Genomic DNA, 24,662 nt, shown 5'->3' on the forward strand with positions numbered 1-24,662 from the left:
ACAGCTCTCTTTTCATGCACTCAGCTGAAGAAATAAAAACATTTACATTCCAGTAAAATAATGAAGAAATTATATATAGTTCCCCTAATGCCACTTTCCAAAATTCCAGCAGCTTAACATGTACATGTTTCTGTTAATTAATGCATCACTGCCTCTCATCGAGGTGTCCACAACCCCTAAGGCTGTCAGCCTCTGAAAAGAGGAGCACTGTGTTGTTCTTCACACGCTCCCTGTGGGATAGCACTTTAGGTATTGGAGGTAATCACAAATTTGTGAAAATATACATTTTAAAAAGCAATCATATTATAAAGTCATCTAAAGAAACAACAACTCAATAAAATTAAAATTATCTCCTATAAAGCAAATAAAATTCAAACAAAGTCAGATGTCTGAGTTGTGTGAATTTGTCCTTCTCGCTACGTATTCGTCTCTCTCGTGATCCCAAATTTTCCTCGACTTGCCTTTTGAGAATCTTTTTAAATCAATACTTACATATAGAGCACTGGATTAATTTTTATTTCTTTCATTTTGGGTCAGGTAACACAAAATTATTTTTTGCATACACTTCTCAGGTCTCTTTAGCTTGCATTTCTCATTTTTGGTATAATTATATTCATGTAATGTGGACATAACCTGGAGATAATGTTAAATTTCTTGTGCTGTAGAGTTAGCTTAGTACGGAAGCACGAGCAACAAAAAAGAAGGCACAGTTCAAATCCTAGAACCCATCACATAAATGCTGGGAGATATAGAGGCCCACCTCTTCTTCTAGTCTCAGGAGGCAGAGACTTCTGTATTATAAAGCACCCATGCTTCCTTACTGGGCCAAGGTTACCTGATATAACTGCAAGGAACTAAGTTAGGCCAGGTTGGAAGGACACAGCAAGACTGAGGTTGTGGCCATGTAACTCTGAGCTATCAGACTTTCTATACATTTATCAGAAAAAGAATGTAATGCTAACTTCCATGATCACTACAGTTGTAACTGTCAGTATACAATGGCGTTTGCAAGCTATACAGGGTACACAAGATTAATGTCTATGACCAGTTGTCCTGCCAAGTTTCCGTGCTTCCTTAATTTTTGAAGGAATGAGCACTGAAACAGAAAGCAACATGAGTGGTTCTCTGCCTGAGGGAGTATACTGGTCTCTCAACACTGGAAGGCACATCATGCCTCAGGAGCTGTAGAATATAACCTGAGAAATCTGTGACCTGTACCTCTCAAGGCAACTTGGCCAGGCCGAGTACATGCTTTCTTGTACTAGAGCAAGCTAGATAGGAAACTAGCTGAATCAGACCTAACCTCAAACAATAAGGAAGACAGCAATCAAGGAAAATTCCTAACAACTTTTGTCTCTACATGCACACATGTGAGTTTACACCAGCACACACACACATGTTAATGCGCATAAATGTACTCATTTGTACCACACATACAAACACAGTAAAAGAAGCAAAAAATCCCAAATTGATGTATATTATATTAACTTTGAAATTTTATTGTATCTATTAAGTGAATTTAATAATTCATTGACTTACAAACTATCCCATAACAACAACATAATTTTTCCACTAGCTTTATTTAAACTTCCTAATTTTTTTTTCATGGGATTTCTTTCACATATATTCTATAACCTTAGAAGTACTATTTAGGTTCCTATCAGATCCTCTCATTGCAGTTATAGTAAATAGCCACATCATGGTAGTTAGGCCAGCATGTACCTACAGCCACCCTGAGCATAGGCTTGCTTTTCACCATGCAGGCTGTCACACTGCTGTGTTTACAGGATTGCCTCCAGCAGCTCATTATTGTAAACAACATAATGCTACATGGTACTGATGAGAGTAAATATGATAATGACCATGCGTACTCATCATTGCTTCATCTTAGGAGAACTATTGCTGAGAGTAAGCCATTGATGAGAGTTGGAATAGAAAAAGAAGGAGAGAGAGAACATTTGATTACAAGGTTTTAGAGGTTTCAATTTGCTGAAAAAGTAAATCTCCAACATAATGACATGCAAGAATGTGGAAGAAAAGGCTTCATCATTGCCTGGACAGCTGCTTACATTTTCTTCCATCTGGAGCACTAGGAAAAAAAAAAAAGAATAAAATTCTGTTTGATTGGAACTACTCAGGTCAGGGAACTTAAAAAATGCAACAAAAGTCCCCTAAAGCATTAGGTCCATAGGCTGATTTCCCTTAAGTCAACACAAACGTTGTTCTTTTTCAATCAGCACTTTGGGCACTAAATAAGATGGAGATTGTCTCGCAGTTCTTTTCCCCTCTCCAAACTTGTCACTCTTTTCTATGAATTACTTCAACCACAGAACTTTTTTCATAGATTGGAGTTAAAGAAGACATTAATTCCAACTACAGTAAGAAAATAGTGTAAAATTTGGAAAATTCTAACAGACTGTTTTTATCTAATCACATACACGGTGAGAGATATTGATGCTGTTTTAGCAGTTGATGTAACTTAGTAGAGTTTTCACGCACACATAGAAGTTTCCTGTATTGGTGTGAGCTTTACTGTGAGGTTAGAAGTAACCTGACTTACTCTATAGAGCTGCATACTTGCCATGCTAGAAAAAAGGAACTAGCCTAAAACAGCCATTTATTCCACGGTAATAAACATACAAAAAAAGAGCTAACTTCCACCTGAGCTGGAAGTAAGACAAGGAAGAGTTTGCCAGTAAACAAATATGAAAATTATGACACTAGCTTATAAGAGGAAGCTAAGACCTTTCCGCATTATCTTGAAAATGTCTCAAAACATTTGCATGTGTACTATCTCAGCTTCATTTCCTACTTCTATGACAAGAATTTAATATTGTTTGAAATTACACATAACTATATGATAAAAACGATATTGGTTTTGCAAAGTAAGCCTAATATATATGATGCATGTTTTCTTAATGTGCGATTGATTAGCCTTTTTTTTTGGTAATTTTTATGGCTTAAATTTGTTCTCTGGCAATTTTGTAAACACTACATTCTATATATTGTAATACACAACTATCTCTTAGCCCATTCCTAACCCTCTTCCTAATAGGTCATGTTCCCAAATTTAGATCTTTTCATTTTGCTTTGTGGCACATTTATTTGAATCAGTACTAATTGTGTTACCAGCAGTCTAGGGATGTCTCTTGGAGCCTTCTCAACTCATTCTTGGTTACACAGCTAAAGCAATAACTGTCCTCTCCAGAAAGCCATCCGCAGGCAACAGTTCATGAGGAGGGATGGTAGAAACCTACAGTTCGCTCCCCAAACTATGTGTAGCTATTAACAGTCTTGTGGAAGCCCAGCATAGCTACTACTGAGACCATGTTACAAAAGTTGTGTGATCCACTGTAGGTAATATTATGCAGCTTTTCTCCCAGTCCTTTTATGTTCTTTCCTTTTCTTTGTCTGGATTATTACCTGATCCTTACAGTGGTCAGATATATTTATTTTTAGTGTTGATCACTTATCCAACAATCATTTATTCTAAACGCTTATAAGATTCTCGCATTCACCACCTTTGACTGTTAGAGGCTCTTCTCATTTAAGGAGTAGCCAGAGTGGCATTGGTCATTTTTAGCATTCTTTCTTTGTGTAGGTTCTTTGAGGCACAGATGTATTTATTGCTGCTATGGTACATAACAACAAATCAATGGTTTTAAATGACAAGGAGTTATTAATTTTGATTCTGATGGTCAGAAATTTAGATGCTGGTCAGGCAGCATCATTCAGGAAGCTTTGTTAAGGAATTGATTTCCTGTGTTTTCTAGCTCCCTGTATCCCTTGCCTCGTAGACATGGCTCTTCTTCACATTGTTCCAGACCATTGATTCAACAGTCTTAACATCTGCTAATAGTACTTCTATTTCTAAAGATTGTTACTATTTGGCTACTTGTGATCATCCATATTATCCACAATAACTTCTTGATCTTTACGTCTTAGTGAACTACATCTATAAAGTTCATTCAACTGAACAAGTAGACATAACAATACAATTTGTGGAACAGTACATGAACATCCTTATGACTTAGAACTGACAAGACAGTGAAATTTAAATACAACCCTATTCTCATCCACATCATATAATTAATTCCATGTATTAATTTGAGCCTCAGCTCATGACTCACCTTTCAATTTATTGATTGTTCAACAACTTACATTGAATAGTTTGTCTTGATTATCATCATAAAATGTTATGGTTGCAAGTCAACTTTGTCAAATTGCCATGTAAATTTTTACTAAAAATTAAGAATTATTTTATGATAACTTTGTAGCAAACATGAGTTACATTCTTGTAAATTTTAAAGTTATCTTTAAAAATTAACTATTTTCCTGTGAATTTTCTTACAGGATGATTTATTTCTTTTAATTAAAGAATAAATCAAACTATCATTTTATGTGTTTTTAGTTTGTGCTAGAAACTACTAACAGGTTATTCTTAATCTTACTATAAAATCCCAAATTATTCTAGCTATTTTAAGACTTACTGTTGTTAATTAATCTGTATGATTAGTATGCCCAGCTAGCAATCAATCAAGACGCTGACACTTGTTATATTTTAAAATAACCTTAGTTAACCTGGGGCAGGGAAGACATTAATCCTCTAACCTACTTCCCATAGTTGGGAATCCAATGCTATCTATTTCTCATAATGTCTATCAAGCTACCTCCCATCCATAATATCAAATACTTACTAACGTTCTTCATCTGGGCCAAATCTCCATCCACACCAGCCATGTGCTTTTCTTCCACCACACCCATGGTGGCCTTCCTCTTTCTCCTTCTTGGGTCCCTCAGGTATTCTTCCTCCCCTTCTTTCTCCTTCCCAGGATCCTCTCCCTCTAAACCAGGGAACCTTAGCCACACCTCTATCTCCTCTGGCCTGCCCAAGTGGGATGGCTTTTTATTAATCAAAACATGGGTCACAGAGACAGCAAGCAGTGTTTAGCATAAAAATACGTGAGACCATCCCCCGACAACTTACAGAACAAAGACTTTCAAACGATGAGTTATCTGAAGCCTAGTAGCTGACTAATGATGAATATATTGATGTATATCAAGAGATAGGCTGTCAGAAAAAAAAATAATGCATACTTTATTGCTGACATAGTTTTAGGTAATGGTTATTTAAACATTCTTCTTACGTGAGATATTACTTGGGTTCTGGGTTTTTAAGACAAATAAATAGTTTCCGCATCAGTCTCAGAATGAGTTTATTAAGACAAAGGATGAGTTTGAGGGAAGTCTCCCAATGACAAAATGTATTTAAGTTCTTAAACAACTTGTGGAGAAATTGTTTGTTCTTCTGTCAATCCGCATTCTCTTAAAAATTGTTTTGACTCATTATTTTCTCTATAAGGCTGCTCCCTGACTTCATTCTTAAGCACACTTATATAGCCTTTGCTTCTCTGTGGTCTCAAGGCCCTGCTTTGAATGATCTGTCCAAGGAGCAGATTGAGTTGACTCATATTCTTTATCAGAGAGAAAGGGCCTTGCCTATCAGATTCATAAACTGTCATAAATTAAGACAACTGCTGGTAAGAAGTACAACATGAAAACAATATCTTATTGCTGTTCATTATTAAATTACCAATAGAATGGATGAATACATAAATGAATACAAGTTTTTCAGAAGTGTTAAAATAATTACCAGAAATATATCTTTATGATTTTTCATGTTTAATTGTTAGCATTCTTAAGATCTTAGACTAGTAAGAAAAGGATATTTTAATTTTGGTATTATTTTATTTAAGAATGATATCCTTAATATATGTTTAATTATATATATATATATATATACATATATATATGCTTGCATATTTTGTACTGTTGGGGAATTCATGGGTGTTTCATTTGCACATACATGTTCATGTGTAAGATGGAAAAGAATCTAGGGTGTTATTCCTTAGGATCTCATCCACACGATCTTTACCTGGCCTAGAATCTCAAATTCTCTTAATCTATCTGCACAGTGAGCCTAGTAATCTCCATATCTTTGCCTTCCAGCCCTAAGTACAAGTACATGCTGTCACACTGACCCCAGGATTCTATATCTGTTTATATTTTTTGTCATTTGTTTTATTATTTTTTTCAAGACATGGTGTTTCAGTGTATATATCTGATTTTATTAATATTATATGTTTAATGATAGTGTAAAGGAATAAGCGACCATCATTGGGATCACATTGACAGTACGTATGTGTCTTTCCATGATTGTCATTGGTTACAGAAGCAATTTATAATTGAAAAAATATCACATTTATTTGAATATATTTTGCCATTTATATTATGTAACATTATATATAACATATATCATAATTTTAACATATTTATCCAACATAAGATGATATATAAAATAATTATATAACACATTATTTTATTTTTTATATTTTAAATTAATAGTCATATGGTCTCAGACAAAGGAAGCTATTTAAAAGGCCCCCAAATTTTGCATATTTTTTGCAGAAATTTAACTTATGTTTTACAAAGAAAGGGATTCTTCTTCTAAGGAAAACATTTGGTCAGATTCATCTCTGTTATAAACCAAAGTATTCTCAAATTTGCTCAAGGTAAAGTTTTCTATATAGGAGAATAGGATTATAACTTTTCATATTCATTCAGATTGAAGAAAATACCTAAATGGTACTTTCTCAGGGCTAGGAAATTAGTTTCCTCAGAACTACACTACCAGTACACAACTAAGTTTTCTTTGGTGTTTTGATTTTTTTCTATTTCAAGTTCCCTAGAGACAACTTATATTTTTCTTTACTTTTGTAAAATTCATTTATCAGAATAGAAATAAAGTTAAAGCTAGTAGAAACTCTAGTATTCACCTGTTTTTATATGGTCAGATCCAAGTGGCCTTCAAAAGACTTTAAGTGTATTCAACAGTGCTTTCATTCCGCCTCTTCAAGTGTTTCAACTTAAAGAGCTTCTTGAATTTGTATCTAACCTTGTGATGAAGTCCATAAGGACCAGATCTCCTGAACTTTAGCAGGGCTAACATTTGTGTGGAAAGTAAAAGTTCAATCTCCACTCTGTAGATGGCAAATAATTCAAACTACCACAAGACCCTATTACGTATGGCCCGGAGAAAGGGTCGATTCCCTCTAACTTAGTGAAGTGCTGGTCTAGTCAAATGAAGGCACCAAATAGGACCAGCTGTGTCTGCTAAACGCAGAGACTTCCACTCTAATACAGCCAGACAGGACAGGATGGAACACTTCATCCCGTAATGATCAGTGTTACTGCCGGTTCGCTACGCCAAGGATTTTGTTCCTGACTTTGAAAGCCCAAGAGATACATTATACTTTAGAAAAGGGTCAAAGGATGTGGACAGACATGCCCTGAAAGCAGAACTTACCCATTTGATTATTTCTACTGCTGAGACTGAAAACTTGCCCCCTACACCCGGACCCTTACTGATGACAGCCTGCTTACTAACCCAAGCGAAAGCATGAAGTGAATTCAGGCATTCTGACTCTACAGCATAGTTCTTGGCTTAAAAAAAAAAAAAAAAAAAAAAAAAGCAAGTTCCAAAGCAAAAACTCCAACCACCACACACTTCAACACGGATATTTTATTGTGATCACTTTGTGTGCCTCCACACATACAAACACATTTTATGTATCTTCCCCCCCCCCCCGTGACTCTATTAAATCAAGTTGTTTCCCTTTAGTCCTCTTGTCGTTAATGAATTAAAAACATTGATTTTTTTTTTCAATGTATGAATTCAGCTCTACGTATGCTTTCTTGATTCTGACAAATATTACTGACATTTTCAAGTCAATCTGTCTCCTAGGTCAACCATGGTCTGTTCTTCAAAAAATTAACCACTTGTTTCTATGAAAGCGATGATGGATGGGTTCTGAAAGAGCCAACGTCAGTCCATACTGCTTTTGAAAGTCACCATGTTTTGTTAGGATTTCACATTGTTTTGGTATTTTGTTTTACTCTCAGTGGAAAACTAAGGGACAGTATTATGTAAGGCTAACATTATGGGTATTTTTCCTGTGTCTCATTACCTTAAGGCAAAAATCCTCAACCTTCTTAATGCTGCAACCCTTTAATTCAGTTCCTCATGAGGTGGTAAACCTCAACCATAAAATTATTTTCTGTAATAGTAGATATAATTTTGCTATTACTATGAACACAAAATGTAAATATTTTTGGAGCTAGAGGTGTACCAAGATGAGGGGGTTGGATGTATAGTTTGAGAACCACTGTCTTAAGACAAAGGCAAGGAGAACAGATAGAGGGCATCCTGAGAAGTTACTTATAGTGAAGACTTGTTACATTTTAAGTAATGTAATAAAATTCAAACATACTGACTTTGGATTACGGCTTTTCCATCTGGCATTGGTCCAATTTTGCTGGTAGCCTTGATTACAGAGAACGTTGAAAATATATACTCTTGTATGGCGGTGTGGTAGATAAATACGCTCAAGCAAGCAGGAGACGAAGACAAATTCTTGCCAAAAATCTTTCAGCAAGTTAATTGTATTTAAACAAGACCCGTAGGCATTTAACTTATTCCCTAGTTTGACTGTGAAGGTCTCTTAAAAATCAACCTCTTTGCTTGACTGTTATAGTCTTAATGTTTATTCAGCACATTTTTGCTGTGCGTGTTCTGCAGTGGGTACAGAGGCACAAGGAAGCTCAAACACTGGAATGGTGTCACCTTAAGCCGTGTGTGAAGGTTAGATTGATTCTTTCAACACTATTCTTGAACAGTCTAAAGTGCAGCATCTGTTCACTGTTGTAAAGAAATCCCAGTGCATGCAGGGATATTATCTCACTAAAAAAAAAAAGTATGGCTTCCATGTACTCCCTTATTTACTCTTTGTAAAAGCTAAATGAGTAGAGGCCCCCTAAGCCTACCATATGGGTTAAGAGACTGTGTCTTAGAGAATTTTTCAAAAAGAACCAGCTACATTACATAGAAGGTGTTTCCATAGCTTCAATATGTATGGTTAAGTTTCAGAATTATCATTGCCCGAGTTTAGAGCTCACACACTAATTAAAGAGACACTCTTCCTTCCTTAAAACTCTCTGAATAATTTTCTTTGAAAATTAGACAGTATATGACATTATTATTATTATTATTATTATTATTATTATTATTATTATTTTAAAGCCCTAACAATTCTTAATAGAATGGAGTAGTGGATATATTAATTTTTACAAAGAGTTATTCTATAAAAGAGTCCCTCAATTAAATCTCTACAATAGAGTATCTTATTTGGAAAAGATACTCCCACGGAGATTTGAAAAGGACAGTGTTTGCAAATTATTTCTATTGAGTAAATACTTATTGGGTGTCTGGTCAGGAAAAGCGTAACAAACAGCATGGAACTATCCACATGAAGAAGCCTATAATCGGTCAATGGAGCAGCGCTAAAGAACAACGAAAGAATTTAATACAGGATTCCAAACATTACTAAGATGTTTAGAAAAAAGGTAAGAGTCTGTTTTGTATATTTTTCTTAAAAATCTCAGGGTAGAAAAGACACTTCTACTATCATTTTAAATGTAAGCTCCATGAAAACTGAATAATGTTAACTAAGGTTTTTGTGAAATTTAAATAGACAACTTCAAAATAACTTAGACTTTTTTTTTTTTAATTTGGAATTTCTGTATTAGAGAATACTCTCTTTTACTACAAAGAGTTCATAAAACATAATGTTAAAAATTTTTTTATTATTGTAAATATTCACATACAATGAGACAGGTTAACTCCTGGCAACACGCAATCTAACTCAAAAAAGATATTGAGCATCAAAGAACCTGCTTGTAGAAATGGCTTCAAATGTGGCAAGCAAGCCACTGGAAAATTTTTCCTCCTTTCTATCACAGACAGAATTCTGCCTAAAAATGGGCAAGCTTGGATGAAGACAGAGTTGACAGCCAAATTTTGTCAAGCAGGGTAAGCAAGTCCTGAATGGTTCCTGCCTTGCAAATATGTCTGTCAGATATATTGAGCCAGAAGGCTAAAGACAATGCTCCAACATTATAGAGAATTTTGGGTAAGCGTTCAGACAGCAAACTGTCTCTGTTACCTTCTTATTTGGGAAGCTGCTAACCTACAGTCCCTGTATATTCAGGTAATTACTTTTATTCCTTCTGAAGTCTCAGTGTGGTTGAAGACCAGATAGTTTAGTTTTGCCATTAAGCAGAGTTGTTTAGGGGTTAAAATGTTTTTAGATCTAGATAGATTTTTTTTAACTTGATAATGATGAGATATGATTGATATTGACTTCCATTCAGAATTTTAGACTCATCAAGATAGGAAAGATGTATTCTATACAAATAGCCAAAACAGTAAGAATGTAACATTTATATAATTCCTAATTATTTTGTGCTTCTTCTTGCTGTAGGTAGTTTACTGTATATATATGTAATAACATAAATGTATATGTAAAAAATTAAAAAAACAAAAAATATGATATATAATATTGCCCATGTTTACATTATTAGATCATCCAATATTTTGAAAGACAGACATATAAAATATACGTATAAATGTATGTATATATAAAATATATGTATATATATATATATATATATCATGTTATATTGCAACTTAAAACTAAGGTGATCTCTTTTTAAATGACATAGAAACATCCTATAAATTATACATTATATATTTAAAGGGCAGACCCAAGGAAAGAATTTGTCTTATACATACCTGAATATGAATTTCTGCATATGATGCATGTGTTTTTTATGAGTAAGTTCAGATCCATTCATAATTTTACCTTCCTGGAATCAAGTGAACTTAATAAATATACGTAAGATGATAACTTTTCAGTGCAAGCAACTGAATTAATTATTTTCTCCAATTTAAACACATTTTAAAAGTTTTATTTTTTAGAAAGCATTGTGGAGTCACTTCTAAGAAGAATCCTATAGAGTTTAATACATAAAAGATAGTGGATTCAACCAGAATGAGAATCAGGTCAACCTATGAAATGTTTGTTTAGATATAACTGACCTTAAATGCTGGGCCATGGGCAGATAGAGATGGAAAGTTAGGTCTGTAATTTCAGACTAGTTAGCTTTATATTACTATAAAATTAGAGTACAAAGTGCTCCCCATGAAGTACTTACATTAGGAGTTTTTTAAGTACTCCATAATCCACAGTAATTCCTGACTTCTTTTCTGGTGTGTGAGAAAGGGTTCTTAAGAAATTCACTGAAGTTTAAGACACATTTGTATGAAGTCAAAAGGGATGATCTTATAGTTATATTATACTAGCAAAGAGCACTCTCTAGTGTGATGATAAATAATTGTCCCTTACATATTTTTCATTGCTCTATTTTATTCCACTTGTAGTTATTTGCTTCTTTTCATTTTTTACTCTATTCTTTTGAAGAATGACCAATTCTGATTTCTTTTACATTCTCTCTCTCTCTCTCTCTCTCTCTCTCTCTCTCTCTCTCTCTTTTACACACACACACACACACACACACACACACACACACACACATACATACACACACACACACACACATACACACATACACACACATTTTATTTTCATGGTAGGACATAGCTGTCTAGTGATAGTCAGCTCAGGTCATTACATTCTTTTGCCTCGGTTTGGTAAAGTACAAGGTCCCACTTTGGTACCTTTTTGTAATGATAATCAATCTTAAAAGTCAAGTAAGTGTGGAATGCCAGAAAATTTGGATGCTCCTGGAAAATGGAGACAATAGCAATGAATAGAAATATGTGCATATGTTTGTATGTGTTCATGTATATGATTGTTAGAAGAATAAATAAAGATTAAATCACTTCATTATATGAATCAAATATAAAGTACTCATAAAACTTTATTAAATTCAGATTCCACATCTGTGAGTCTATCTATACATTCTTATATATATGTTTCTCTTTAATTTGCTTCAACTGGAGTCTTTATATCTAGTTAAAGCTATCTTACAATATATCTTCTCAGTATGGTATTATAATAATAATCTTCATGATTCAAATATTTTGTCTCCTTAAATAATACAGAGCATGCCCACCTTGCAACTACCATGCACACTGTGTTTTGTGAATCAAGATAAAGTGATTAAGGAAGTTCTGTTGACTACAGTCATGTTGCTTTGTTTTGTTAGACTCTAGAAATTTTATGAATTGTTATAAAAGACAGAGTTCCATGTTACTAAATTCAGCTATCATCCGTGTGCAACATCATGAGACACAGACTTCACAGGCAGGATAAAAGGTCTACTGCTAGAGTGTCCACACTAGACAGAAACCATGTCCATAAAATGTATTTCTTATGAGTAATCTTAATTTGCTGTAAACTGAATTTCACCTTTTACAATGCATATGTTTGATTCCCCTAAAGCTTAAAAAATACATATTCCCTCATAAAGAAATCTTAGCAACTCAAGCTGAAAACAAAACAAAAAAAAATAGTCCTTTGTACATTTTTGAGTTAATATACTTCATAATTTCAGGTTTTAGGGCATACATCAAATATACTGCAAATTATGTATTGTTATACTATAGTTTTCCCTGAAAGCAATAAATAAAAGTTATGTCTTGTAGCATTTGTACATTGGTAGAAAATTTTATAAATGTTGCTTTCTTGCAAACAACAATAACAACATGGCCGCTAGTTCAGAATCTGCACTCCTGACCTGGCATACAGATTACTTTGAGTGCTGAGTAAGTTTACATAAAATTAAAGAACATCATTTGCAGATATGGGTGCTTTAGTTATCTTGGAAAATATTAAGCATTTGAAGATTTTTCTATCAAAAGCAAATGTTCCAGAGTACCCCCCTCCTTTGTGGTTGATGTGGACCAAATTAATGAAACTAATATAACAAGCAGACAGCAATCGTCTGTCAAAGACACTTACAAGGCGTTTTGCATAGAAACGTCCTTGTGTTTTGACATTGTGATTTCTTGTTTTCTGACAGTGCTATAATTTGCTTTAAGAATTGTTTTAATCAGTTGCCAAATGCTTCTTGTACCACAGTGCAGGGAAATAATTGAATTTTGTAAAGATGTAGCACTGTAGCTGGGATACCATTGCTTTTTTCCACTGACCCTTCTTGCTTTTAAACCCAAGGTCTAATTAAAAACAATGCATTTAAAAGGAGATTGCCACAAAGATAGTTTCAATAAAGATTCACAGGTTAGTTTTGATAATACTGTCATTCTCGTTAAATGGGAGACTCAAGTCAGTGCTGTAATGACCAAAGTCAGTAATTAAGCATCGTTCAGCTAGCCTGTACTTTAAATGTAGCTTCTGTGAGCACATAAATCCATGAGAATAAACCTCTCTGGGGTTATCTCAACTGAAGACTGATATTTTTAAATGAGCTACAGAACTGAACTTTGCTCTTTCTTTAAAGTGTTTTGAGGACTGCGGAATGTTTATTTATAGAACCACTTTAAATATAATCATGGCCACTTCTTTTGAAAAAAAAAAGCTATTACTAATTTTTCTATCCTCTTTCAGATGAAAGCCATATTCTTGTATATACAAAATTCTATTCATGAATGCAAGGTCATTTTTTAAAGATAGGAAAGTATATTCACAAAACGATGAACTGCCAAATCATATTGTATCAATTCTGTAAACTTTTACAACTAGAACAAGCCTTCAAAGCTACCAAAGCAGGACAGTGCTTACTTTGGAAAATTGCTCTGTTACACCAGTTTCCATTATCTTCTGTGCTCATGGTAACTACATCCCTTTGTAAACTAGCTCACATCTTGTGTACAAAGATCCTTTCAGGCAGGTTTTACCATGTAGTTTCTGGGAACTCATTGGCCTGTTCTTTTGGAAGTCAACTTTTTCTTGTTTGTTTCATGTCTCTAAGCTGCCCTTTAGTTGACTGATGATAATCAAAGATGTTGTCTGTTGCTTGTTCACTGTCTGCAGCAATTCTAAAATGAGAGAATTACATCTATTATTGCTTTGTGTTCTGATATGTAAAGCAATGTAAGTACTTGTAAAATATTTGTGAGAAGAATGAACAGAGCTTAGAGGTATACATTGAGAAGACGAGTCAACTGGTCCAAATTCCGGGAGCCCAAAGTCCATGTTAACTTTTTCTTATCTTCCTATTTCATTATCTCTTCCTCTTTGGACATTTTAATTCCACATACCCTGATCCTGGAGATCCCAAAGACCACCTTATGTTGCTTATATCAGCTTATGTTGCTCTTCCTTGAAATCCTTGTCATTTCTAAAATGTTCAGTGTATGCACAGCATGAACATGTCTGGCTTCTCCATTTTTAAAATTTATATTATTTTATTTATTCTGTTTTCATCTCAATCATAGCCACCCCTTTCCTCTTTTCACTGACTCATCCTCCCTCTGTCTTTACACAATTCTCCCTCCCCTACTCCTCAGAAAAAGTTATCCCAGCCTCTAACCCAACCCATCACATCAAATCACATCAAGACTAAGAGTTTTCTCTTCCAGGGAGGCCAGGTAAGACAGCCCTAAGCAGCTAAGTAACAAGGATGACCCATGGCAAATTCTAAATCTGATTCAAAAGGGGAAAGGCCAGAAGAGGACATTCAATAGTCTGGAAGTATAGTGACAGGCTGTTATGAACCATCACCTAGGTGCTAATAGCAGAACCCAACTCATCTGCAAGAGCAGCAAGTATTCTTAACTACTGAGCCATTTTTCCAACAATACTACTTCTGAGTTTCTATCAAAGTATGAGAGCATTCTGTGATGTTTGGTAGCTATATATTGTTTATTTATGTCCTTAAGACTTATGCTTGTATTTTGACATCTTTGATATCTTAATTTGACATCTATGATGTATATTTGAAAATTAACTCTAACCAGGTTTTACTTGTATTTATTCTTGTTCTAAGCACTTATTCTATTACTTTACTAAAGACTTATTTGATCACTATTATTTTCTGATATTTATCTGTCTACATATTCTATACCCATGTCATTTATTTATTTATTTATTTATTTATTTATATTTATCATCTACAAAATTAGAGAACATTGTAGACTCAAAGTCTGACCAATTGAAGCACTGGTGAACTGAAAACACATAGATATCAAACACTATTATCTTGTAGGCCTGGGTTATTTACAAATGCTCTAAACTAACTTTGTCTATTTCAAACATCATGTCAAGTATTATATTATTTTGTGGCTATGGATTAAAGTTGGTCTCCTCAGTTGCAGTGAAACTTATGATAAGTTGTACAAAATTAAAATGGTAGCATTAAAGACTTTGCTGGTTATTTGGGATGTGTGTTTTCTTCTTTAATTATCCATGTGTATAAGAAGAGACAATTTTGGTCAGAAAAATCAGTTAATTATTTCAGTTTCTTCATTTTACTTTGTGGATTTGGATGAGCCTTAAGCTCATCGAATACTGTGGTTTATAGTTACTCAAATCCAATTATAAATGCAATTCAAACTAAATAAATAAATAAACAAATCTCAGCCTTTAGGCTTTGCCTTTGTTGAATAATATGAAACAAACACAGCTTGTTGCCCTGATTAGCCAGGCAATTGTTACTGTGAAGACTTGGTCTCCCTTTCCTTACTTGATAGTGTATCTTCATTTTCAAACCATGATTTCCATTAGACTTAATTATGCTCCCCTGCTACTTTAAATCGAGGGTGTCCTTAAAATGAGGACTGCGTCTATTAAATTTAATTACTTCCTTCTGTGGATCAAGTGGCTATGATGCTGCTATTAAAAAGAAGTTGTTACTGAGAGAGGCTGTTCCTAAACTGGAAAACACATTTATAAAACAACTCCTGGTTTCTTAGCAGCAGCATCGTTCTGACCAGCTGTGTGCAGTTCTTGTAGGAGTTTGCCAGTTTTTAATATGCATGTTTATTAGACTTATAGGTCCATATAGATATAACACATCTCTTTACAATTTTTCATTTTTTCCAGTAGTTCTAAACGTTTGTTATTTTGTTCCACTTGATAGATATTTAAAGATAGTGAAGGCATGTCTACTCCAGACATATTGTGGCAAATGGTTACTGGTACATGAACTCTGTCTATGATTTTATGGTAATTTACTAGTAAAACATCTAAGAGGATTACATTCCCAAGTAAAAGGTGATAGAAACAGGACAAAACACAGCAGGAGATTGTGCCATCTGTGTACCAAGATCTATCATTACAAACACTTTTTACTGAGATAATTAGACTCTGGGGGATAGCATCACTTAGATTTTAATTTAAGAAATGCCCCAACTTAATTCTACCAATCTTCAAATGCCTTTTTCAGTAATGGGAAGACCAATTACTTGTCTAAAGAATCCCAAGGTACATGAGAATATCAGAACACCTATATTAGTCAATGATCTTATCTGAGAATAAGATCATTTGCCTTACTTAACTATCTGTTGGCCATATCTTAATTTCCTTCAGTAAAAAGGAAGAGAAAAATTCCCACCCTACCACTCAATGTTGTCAGCATGACGAAAGGGAGTTGCTTTAATCTTTGCACTAATATTAACTCAGTATTTCTGAATTTAAAATCATTCAAAGCACAGTTAAATGACAAGGTATTTATCTTGCAACTACTATGTGATCCAGAGCATTCAAAAGAGTGTAAGAAAAATATAGTCAACAGTGGCCAGAAACTGCTTCAGACAAGAAGTCCTGCTCCATGAAAGAATGACTTTTACTTCTTCCTGAATCTGGAGAGTGGGATTAATGTAAGTTATTATAAGTAACAGAATCTTATAAAAGAGTAACACCAATAAGAGCAAGGACTAATGTTTACTCAGTATGTGTACATGCTAGGCACTTAGCCGGATACTTTATACACATTTTCTAATTAAATCGTTAAACACCCACACCAAGCGCACTGACTGTAAAGTCAAAGAAACTATGTGGAAAGATTGCATAACTTGTTGACTGTTACCTAGAGGATCCTCATACAGGGATAACGGATACCAGAACCTATTGTCAATTTTTATACTACATTAAAGCGAGATGAAAATTCATCTCAGTGGTGCTTGGTTCAAGGTCTCCAGCAAGGGATAAAGCTTCTTCATAAAGATTAAATGTTATGGACCAACAAGCACAAAGTTACCTTGTGGTTGGAAGGTGAAGTACAGGAAATAAAGAATTTTTTTTTTTTTTTTTTTTTTTTTTTTTTACAAACACAAATTTGTTGAGAAGCAATGCTCAGAGAGAAGCCAGGTCTCTTGTTTCTCAACCCAGCTTTTCTCTGTACCCTGTGTTTTTCTACTTGATGCTGAGGACTTGCCTATGGGAATATCATGGTGGTGTTTGAGGAAGCATGCTACACTGGCTGTGTTAGGTAGTTTTGGTCTCTATAGACAAACTCTATTTCCTTACATAGCCAGTACTAGTTCTTTGCCTATAAGAACGAGTAAGAGGACTTGCCTAAATACTAGTTTTATTTCCCCTATTATCAAATATTATCACATAGGCCAAATCCAAGTCCTTCTTTCTTGTTATCCTTGGTCAGTCACTGTAGTGAATATAAGCATGTTTTTGTTTTTATCTCAAGTGTGGGATGGGGAACATACTTGTAAGAGAGATCAGGTGATATTTATACACTTCAAGATCGATCCACCTTGTGTGAGGGCTTGGGTGTTGCCAGCTGAAAAACATCCTAGTACAGACTCTGAGAGGATATATAGCCAAAACAGAAGGGGGGCCTTTTTGGGTCTTGGTATTGTTCAGCTGTTCATTGCTGCACTTCAAGATGTTCCAAGAAAGAACCATTCCAGGGAAGGCTTCAAGGCTCTGGGCTGTGGCTGCTGTTCCAGGTTCCAGCAGCAACTTTGGTGGAATTGCTGGTTTTCTGCCGACTATACTGGGGACTCGCTCCCAGGAAATGAATTCAACAAGGTCCACTTCCGCTGTTCCCCTAGATCTCCTTTCTCAAGTGTTTAAGGTCGGTGAGTTCAAAGGGAGGTATAAAGCATTTATAGAACCCCAAATAATGTAGGTTTGGAAAAGTTGGAGCCTACAGGTCATAGATACTGTGGGTATTTCTTCTATAATTGCTAAAATGTACCTATTGAGTTATGTTCATTATAGGAAATTAATCTGTCAACAACAGCAACAAAAATAGAAATGGACAAGGTCAATAAAAATCATGGCACCATTAAGCCTTAAGTTCAACATTTACATTCACACCATTGTTTTTTATTAAAATTCCAAAAATTCTGCTATATCACCTCTTCACTATTTAAAGCATATTTAGAAAATATGTATATTTAGCTATTAATTTAGAATTTCATATCTGTGCAATGTCTTTGATCATATCCACACATGTACCTTCAAGTTCTCTCAGACCCCACTCCCACTTTGTCCCCCTCCAAACTTCATGTTGTCATTTATTTTTTTTATAATCCACAGACTTCAATTGCTGCTGTCCATGTGTACATAGGTATAGGGCCACCCAGTGGAGCAATTTATCTTTTCTCTGTTATTCCTCACTGAATTTAAACTTATTTCAAATGGAAATGTCAAGGACTAATTACAAAGGAAAGATTGAGTCCCACCAATTTCCTGTAGAGTCTATGATGATTCGAAGTCACAGTGAGTCAATGACCTTTGTGTTGGTCATGCTTACTCATCACCATTGCCTAGCCCACTAATTAATGAATCATTCCGTCAGTCAGTTTGAGACACTTATTATGAAATAATGGGAAATGAGAAAACCTCTCAAACATATAATTCTGTGTCCATAAGATATGGGTAGATGAAGTCTAAAGGTAAAGCAGAAATCTATAAAATGTTTAGTTTTCTCCAGGAAAATAATAATAAAAAACTCTAAATATAACACATCTCCTTAGCTATAAGGATTGAAGCATGACAATTATTTATTTATTTATTTATTTTGATTTTACAAGACAGGTTTTTTTCAATATAGTTTTGACTGTCCTGGAATTAACTATGTAGAACAGTTCAAGGCTTGCCTGGAACTCACAGAGATGTGTTTACATCTGCCTCTCAAGTGCTGGGGTTAAAGGCATGGGCCACCACTACCCAGCACCTTTTTTTTTTTTTAAATTTTCACGTTCTGCTGAGAAACTGCTTTGTTACTCTGTCAACTGTGTTCCTTTTTCTCCCAGACTTTTCATTTGTTATCCTTCTAATTTGGAAAGTGATGTTGCTTTGTGATTTTATTTTATTTTATATTTTAAATATTTTTATTTAATTTCTACATTTATGTGCATTTGTGTAAGGGTGTCAGATTTTGGAGTTACAGACAATTGTGAGCTGCCATATGGGTGCTGGGAATTGAACCCAGGACCTTTGGAAGAGCAGACAGTGTTCTTAACCACTGAGCCAACTCTCCAGCCCCTGCTTTGTGATTTTAACCTTCTCACTGCTGCCTGAAAGTACACCTTTGAATTTCTGACCCCACTGGTCAATACAATCAGAAATCTTATGTGCCTTTTGAAGCCACTACAAAATTTCCTGTTCAGAATACTCAATTACTTTGAAGAATACTTTATAGCCTGTTTAATTATCGGAAATTCTTGAGAAATGGTAATGATAAAAAAAAAAAAACGAGAGTTATAGACACAAGCAATATAGCTAAAATATTATAAAGTTTCAATATATTTAAATTATTTTTAAAAATTAATGTTATCTAAGAATTCAAGATCATCAAATAGTTTTCATTTTCAACCTAAAATAAAAATAAATATCATGAAGAGTGTGACTTGGAAAAATAAAACCCAGCAAGGCCATTAATCACAACATTTATTATTAATCAGATACAATATTATTTATCTTTCTGCTTCTGCTGATATATGATCAAACCATTAGTCATCTAATATATATTTTATTTATTTTTATTTCTAATATATTTCCAGGATTTGCTAACTAGTAAAGGAGGAATACACGATCAAGTTTTTTGAGTGCCTGAAGGAGTCTCCATTGTATTTGGTGTTCTTATACAGCTGTTTGCAGCTGTTAGCTGTGACTTTGCACCTAGAACTTGTCAGACATGGGTGGACCTAGGAGAGTTCAAGCCATAAAGGGGATTATTGTGTACAGTGATTTCACATCAGCTTAGCACAGGTCGTATCTAATTTTCTTACATGCCACAGAGACAATGAATAGGCCAGAGAGAACAAATCATGATGTACAAGCCACCTTCTATTCTATTGGCCAGCGTTCCAAACACAAGTGGTCTCACAAAGAAGTCACTGAAATTGCAATTGGAAAATCAAACTCTACTTTAGTTATTGTGCACTGAGACTACCTCCTTCTATTTTAGAAATCAGTAATACTAATTTCATTTTTTTTAACTTTTGAGCTGATGAAATAATGACATTTCTCTTTTCTTTTTTTTTATGAATTTATTCATATTACATCTCAGTTGTTAGCCCATCCCTTGTATCCTCCCATTCCTCCCTTCCTCCCACTTCCCCCCTACTCCCCTCCCCTATGACTGTTCCTGAGGGGGACCTCCTCCCCCTGTATATGCTCATAGGGTATCAAGTCTCTCCTTGGTGACCTATTATCCTTCCTCTGAGTGCCACCAGGCGTCTCCATCCGACATTTCTCTTTTCACGCTCCCAAACTCTCTTATATAACTCTCCACCTCCTTCAAATCCATGGTTTCTTATTCATTTATTTTCATTAATATTTATTATAAGAAAGACTACAAAAAATTAAAGATAAACCTTTTCTCCTACTTTCATCAGTAATTAGAAATTAAGAACAAGATTCTGCTGCATAAAAATACCAGCTGTATTATTCCTGCCAGTTCACAGCCTGCAAATAATGCTTTCAGTTTAAGAAAGCATTATTCAAAATGACAAGGGCAAGGCATCACTAAGCCAGGACACATTTATTTATTAATCTTTTCCCTTTCCTCTGATATTTTGTGTAAATGATGAAAATAATGGATATTTATTTGCTCCACACTTGGTCACTCAATATGAAACTGGACCTTGCAATGGCTATTCTTGGTTTCAATTTGATTATATGTAGAATTAACTAAAACCCAAAGGACTGGGCACATTGGTAAGGGATATTTTTAAAATAAATACTTGGAAGAGGGAAAACCTCTTTCTAATATAGAATTCTGAGGTTGGAAGATATACCTTTAATCCAGATTTTTTTTCCACTGTTCAAGTTTTATTTGGTACTTTTGTTGGTATGACACTGGGACAGTTGGTTGCATCATCCATATGCAGATCTTACTTTTTACATAATATTGCTATGTACAGTACCGACACATATAATGCACAAAATAGTATACTTTAGAACAGTTATGCAGAAGATATGCACATGGAAGATTTACACACTGGAGCCAGGTTATGACTAATTGGATATCACTGTTCTAGACATGTTTGGTGACGGTGCACAACAGTGACACAGCAGTCTCCCAGGATTATTGAAGTTTGGACACAATTGGCAGTGTGTCTTGTGGGGCATAGTGGGGCTGTCACACTAACCAGGATATGACTACACAAGTACCACTTAGCATCAGGGTTGAGCTGTGGGAACTGATGTTTACCTCAGGCCACCTCAATACAACTACACTAACAAGTGCTCAGATGAGGAGGAGATAGAGTGTGGTCTCCATAGAAACCCTGCTGCAGCATGCACAGTGAAGTGCTAGTACATGAGGAGACTTCAATGCCTCAGGACTTTCTGGATCCCCCCGTTGGGTATCAGCACTCTTCTTCAGGCGGGCCTTCTCTTCAGGAGACAGAGTCACCTTCACAACATCCAAAATTCCATTTTTGTCCCAGTATACAAGGGACACTGAGGAGGATATTATCCTTGATGCCATGGAGACCCTTAATCATGGTGGAAATGGGATGCAACCTCCAAAGATTCTTCATTGTGCTGCCAGCCAAGTCTTCCACAGAAAGGCCAGTGGCACAAGATATGTAACCCTTCAGTTTGATCACTCCATAGGCACTATAAATAACCTGCTTGTGGATCTCTTCCACTGCTGCTTTTATGCACCAGTGCCCATTTCTGGATTCAGATTCTTCAGAGAGATGCAGGTAATATTGACACCACTCCATAAGGGCACACTGGAGTCCTTACGCTCCTCTAGGACTCACCCAGGACAGCCTATCTGGTGAATGCCCAGCCTTTCTCCCACCAGGTAATGGAACCAAGTGGAATCCAGATTGCAACCACTTCCACTAACTCGGTTTTTGGAAAACCAGTTATTTTCAAGCCACATAGGTCAAGAGATCCACTGGATTGAAAACAATGAGCAGCTTGCAGTTTGGACTGTACTTCACAAGACTGGGAATGATGAACTTGAAGATATTCACATTTCCCTGTACCAAATGGAGTCACATCTCTCTGTCTTGATGACAGGCCCCTGCTGTGGTTAATGACCAGCTTGGAGTTTAGTCATATTATGGCCTTTGCCAGAGACAAATTTTTGCATCCAAAGGGAGAGGCTGCCAAGCTGGAGGTCCATCATCTCTCCCTTCAGTTTGTCTTCCATGACATCAATAATGGCAAATTCATCTGCCAAGTCCTTCGCTAAGATACTGATGGCTCAAGCCAGGCAAATTGTACCAATCCCAATAATTGTTATGTTTTTTTTTTTGGGAGGCTGGTCTTCATAAAAATGATTCATAATCAGCTGTTCCTTAACAGATGCCATCTTGGACTTTGAACTTTTGGTGCAGCTAGTGCAGGATGTTGGGCCCTGAGCACATGATAGGATAGCATGTACTTTATTACAGTGGCTCCATCCCCTGATTCAGATCTTTTGAAGTGATAAGATCAATCCTTCATTTGTACCACACCTTCTCCTGGCAGCCTATATAAAGAACATGAAAGAAGAAAGATTGCTATCTCTTTGCCAGTTTGCTCTTACTCTTACAACATGCCTATTTCTTCACTGAATTCAGAGCCTGCCTCCTGAAGATTTGCAGATATACTGAAAATCAGCTGAGTCATCCAGCCTCATGTATTGAACAACAACTAGATTCTTGGACCTTTTATTGGTAGACAACCACCAGGGGACTAGCTGGACAATAGTTTGTATGTCATTCTTGTAAATGTTGTTTTCAGTGCCTCAGAAATAAAATACTTTCTTCATTAATATACTGGAATATAGATGTTGTTTTTAATTTTTATGATGATGGGATGAGATGAGAGCTTACACAAGTTTTATTAATACATTGCTTGGCTGAACTCACAGTGTTTCTATCTAACTATCCCTAGGCTTATGTCTAGAAGCTGCTATCCTCCATACAATATAATCTGCTGTAAGCCTAAACCTTGAAGGCCTCAGCTTCCAGCCTCTGTCTGCTGACTTAGGCCTAGAATATTTTTGGCCATCAAGACTTTCTGCTGAATAAGCTAATCTTTTTCAGCTATTTCTAAACTCTTACTGGCTGGATCATCTCAATTTTTCTGCCTTAAAATTCTTTTCCAAGTTGACTGATTCAAATTGTGTTCTCTCTGATTCTCACTGAATTGCACTGCTTGGAAAATATGCCTCTGAACTCCATGAACTGAAATTCACTAACTGTAGGAACTCAACTGCATTAAATTGAACTGCACCAAGCTCAACTTCCCTGTCTCTCCATGTACTACTCTTAAGTAGCCTCTTTTCTTTTTTGTTCTCTCCTGAGAGTTGGGATTATCCTAAATCTTTCTCTTATTCAGCACTTTGTCTGCTATTCAACTAGACATCATTGTTTGCAATTAAAGGTATGTACTAAAGCTGTATTCCAGCTAGAAGGATTAATGATGTACCCTGTCCATTGTGTACCATACTCCCAGCCCACAGGTCAATCTCAATACCAGGAGGTTTGTGGCTACCTGGGGCAGACAACAGAGACCTCTATACCACTGCCTGCTGGATGCCCTCTGGGCAAGCCCAGAATTGGTGAGCTACACTCTGCTCACTGTGTGCTCCATCTCCTGGACCATAGCCTTACCTGTATACCTAAATGCCTGTGGCCAATTCAGCCTCCATGCCTGGAGGCCTGGATCTACCCAGGATAGAATGAGTTCTGCATCCATTAGGGACAACCAGAGGCTGTGTCATCAAGGACTACCAGAGATAAACTACACCTGCTTCCCAGGCTCCATTTTCTGGCCTAGAAATCAGCCTGCATTATGTGATCTCTACGAATACCAGTAACAACCAGATGCATAAGGACCAGCATAAGAATACAAAAAATAAGAACCAGAGCAATAGGGAAATAAAAGGGCCCATCTATCATACTAGAGCAAGCCTAGGATATTGTGACACATATGAAACACAAGAAAATGGCCTTAAATCCAATCTTATGAAGATGATAGAGTTGAGATAGAAGAATGGATAAAGAAACTGTGGTACATTTACACTATGGAATACTACTCAGCTATTAAAAACAAGGAATTTCCAAAATTTGTGGACAAATGGATTGAACTAGAAATTGTCATAATGAGTGAGTTCACACAGAAGCAAAAAGAGCTAAATGGTATATACTCACTTATATCAAGACACTAGTCCAAGATGTACGTCCCCATGAAACTGTACCTACCAGAATAGTGGGTAAGAGGGGAGGACATCCTATTGAGACTTTAGGTGTGAGAAGCCTGGGAGAAAGAGGAAATGGAAGGATCCAGTGAGTCCTGGAAAACTACAGGCGAGTCTGGGCCCTGGGGTCCTCCGCAAACTGTGGCAACAGCCAAGGAAAAAAT

At 35.6% G+C, this 24,662-nt stretch overlaps 1 pseudogene across 1 annotated transcript; it reads right to left on the reverse strand.

Moving 5' to 3' along the window:
- Positions 1 to 21,540: 21,540 nt before the first annotated feature.
- LOC311588142 (L-lactate dehydrogenase A chain-like) lies at positions 21,541 to 23,996 on the reverse strand (annotated as a pseudogene). Its single transcript has 2 exons — positions 23,912 to 23,996; positions 21,541 to 22,514 (listed from the first exon to the last, which is right to left on the reverse strand). The product of its transcript is annotated as an L-lactate dehydrogenase A chain-like (transcript).
- Between the last annotated feature and the right edge of the window lie 666 nt (positions 23,997 to 24,662).

Source organism: Acomys minous, assembly GCF_964271855.1.
Source record: "Acomys minous genome assembly, chromosome: 17".
In the NCBI taxonomy this organism is placed as follows: Eukaryota; Metazoa; Chordata; class Mammalia; order Rodentia; family Muridae; genus Acomys; species Acomys minous.